This window comes from Mesitornis unicolor, unplaced genomic scaffold (assembly GCF_000695765.1).
Source record: "Mesitornis unicolor isolate BGI_N332 unplaced genomic scaffold, ASM69576v1 scaffold19871, whole genome shotgun sequence".
In the NCBI taxonomy this organism is placed as follows: domain Eukaryota; kingdom Metazoa; phylum Chordata; class Aves; order Mesitornithiformes; family Mesitornithidae; genus Mesitornis; species Mesitornis unicolor.
This window is the reverse complement of record NW_010166021.1, coordinates 16,076-19,494: the sequence shown is the minus strand read 5'-3', so window position 1 is coordinate 19,494 and position 3,419 is coordinate 16,076.

Here is a 3,419-nt window from a genome sequence, read left to right as displayed (position 1 = left end):
TGATACCCACTGAAGTTAACTGACAGCTTTAGACATTAAAAAAAGAAATTGTCAATTCAGTGACTGTACAGAGTGTTTGTTGGACAACAACATGAAAAATTGTACTTGTTTTACTGCTGGCAGAATTGGGATGAGAGGGTTCCCCTCACCCCCTCCTTTCTCTCCTGTTTACTTTCCTGCCAGTACCACAGGGACTTTTAACACTACCAACTGTGAAAGGCTCTTATATAAGTTATTGTTTAACTTTGGGGATAGCAGTCTGGCTGTGAGAGAGAGAGAGACGCTCTGTGAGTCTGGAGAGGAAGCAAGAACACGCCGCTTAAACAAAGAGGCACGGAGTAGCTATGACATTGCCAAGGTTTTAAAAATCTTCATGCCAGACTGCCCTCTACTGGGATGTTTTTGAATAAACTCCGTTGCTGCTCTTCCCAAATCCCTCACGATCCTAGAGGCTGTACCAGAAAAACATGGGGTTTTTTTACTAGACTAAAGAAAAGATTTGATAGACTCTTTTAAAAAACATATCTGACCAACAATAAACAGATTTTTTTTCTTCACAAGCAATTCCTTCCAGTGAGGAGTTGGAAATGCATCTATATTTCTATGCCAACACCATTTTCAGCACCACAGATTTTGTTTAAAATCAAGCGTACTTGGGGCTGGTGTTGAATGTGCAACGAGGGGAAAAAAAAAGGAAGCTATTTCCTTGCATGTTGTCTTGTAAATGTATTAAGCTGACAAAATTTTACACAGTATTCTTTTGTCCTAATCAGTGACCTAGTTTCTTCTCTGCATTGAAAATACACGCCACTCTGACTCCCTACAGTGCACCTGAGATTACTCTTTTTTTTGAGGTATCTTTGCAACATTATTGCTTTTGCAGTCTCCGAAGGATCTCCTTGCAAGGTGCTTTTCACTTGAAAGCAAGTTATTTCTCTCCCATGACCCAGTGGCTGTGAGACCTTCAAATTCTGCTCTAAACCCAAGTATGGAAGTTCAAGCTCTACCCCCACCACAGAGAAAGAGTTTGTGGTTTGGATGAGACCACCCATACCATAATCCAACTCCCTTCACTGGAGCTGGTGTCAAATCTAAGGGAACCCAAATGTCTCTGCCTGCGTGGCCCAGCAAGGCCCTGCAAAATAAAAGAACCTGTTTATCAATCTGACAGGAATGCATGAAAGCAGACTTCCATAAAATGTTTAACTGTGCAAAGATATACTTCAAAAACTGTGGCAGCATATTAGGACCAAGTAAGAATATTCAGGGCAGTGTCAATAAGCCAAATAATTTTACTTTTACTGAAGATATTTTAATTTTTCCCCCATTACTTTGTGGTCTTTCACTTTCTCAAACACATACTTAAAAAAAATTGACCAGAAAGCTTGTTTGAATGGCCTGAAAAGAAGATTTTTGACCTACTGCACAAGGATGAAACCACATCTTGCAATTGCCTTTTGTTTTGGGCATTTTAATTGCAGAATGTGTTATTTCCTCACAATTAAAAACCATTTTTCATTAGTATCAGGATGACAGAGCCACATTTTACAGCTGAAGCTCACAGCACAACCCCAGAATATCAGATGTTTTAAAAGTACTTCCACTTAGATAAGCTCATGATTATTTACCAAGGTGAATCTCTGCTTTACCACTTCTCCTTAAAACACCATTTCTTCTTAAATACCAACATCTCTGGAAGTTTATGGCTTCTAGAGGTCAAGAAAGCAGACACAAGCAGCCATACACATTTATTAATTAAGAACCCACAGCAGTGATGTGTTCCCCTATTCACTGCCTTATCCACTTTCCCAATATTTATGGTGCTGTTTCAATTCCAGTGGCTTCAGAACTGGTAGCTGCACTACATCCTATTATTTTCCTCTTCTACAGCAAGAGTTACAACTGCCAGTCCCTTTTTACCATTCCAAAGACCTTGTGATCTTTTAATACAAGGGCTATGTATTCTCATTAATCACAAAAATTACCCGAGCCACTTGTTATCAGAAAAAAAGATACTACTTTTACATTTAAAGCTGGCTTCAGCTTTTCTTTCACAATTGAAGCTCCAGGAGATGCAGGATTGCTGTTTCTCTGCACCCTGGCCACTTTTTGCTGCTCACTACAAGCACAACGCTATGAATTCTCTTCCACAGTCTTCCTCAAAGTTGGTTCTGTATTTCTGATCGTGAAATGCTCCAGCCCTACTTCTTCAACCTAAGACAACCACACACTAACAGAGTCTTTTCTTATCTCAAAGGAGGTTTTGCTATCTATAAGACGTTTACCTCTACACCTAATACAGAAGGGATTTAATACCGTTTGAGACTACAAACTTTCACTACCCTGAAAAGCTGTATAGTCTAATGAATCAGAGTGCAACAGCCTTCCCCCACAGAAAATGAATTTGCCTTCACAACTACATTTGTAATTTAGCTCATGACACTGCAAAGCAATAATAACGTGCATCACTCGTGAATCAGTGGATACATCACTACAAGACATCTGTCACCAACAGAAAGCCCATTTATTTATGGAACTAGGGAAAAATCAGAATAATGATTTCCAAATTCCATTTTATTGACAGTTAAACTCAACAGAACGGACTTGTTTTTGAACAGTAAAAAATAAAAAATTACAAAGCCCCCTTTGCAAGTTTACACTGATATTCAGGTCAGTTGTTATAGGTAAGTTTCATGAATAGATGAAATTATGTAAAAAAATAAGGTTCTGTTTATTCACAGAACCTACAGGTAAGTCCAATTTGTACAGAGGTCACTTTACTGGGGAGCCTTTCCCGTTCTCACTGTCTCACTGAATCCCACTGTTCAAATTCTTTGAAAGACCCTTTCTTTTCTGGCAGGCAACAGAAAAGAAACCCCCAATATTTTCATGGGTTGATGTGTTGAAAAATGACACAGACTGATGATCACATTTTTTTTAAAAGAGGTACTCTCAAGGAAAAGCAGTTCTAGGAACTGAATAACCTACATCAGGGTAAAAACATTTCATATGTATCAAAAGTGTCAGACCAAAAGAGACCCTGCAGAGAAACAAGATGTACTGATTAAACACAGTAGCCAGAGGAGTACAGACACTTACATCAGGTTTTTATCCTCTGGAAAAACGTCAGTTCCCCGATAAACACAATGACCACTGCTACATTCCAACAGCACTTAGAGCAGTGCACTCAGGCACTTAAATCCAACATGAAGAACAAAACACACGTTAAACACAAAACTTAAGGTCTTTTCAATCATTCATGAAAGGAAGAACAGAGCATGGTTACCTATCATTTGGGACTTTGCACAGTATAGTAGTAGCTCAACAAAATAAGCTTAAGACATCAATTCAGACATCATTCAGCAGTCACCTGTTCCATCTCCAATAACACAGTCCACACCATACTTGTGCTGATAAAA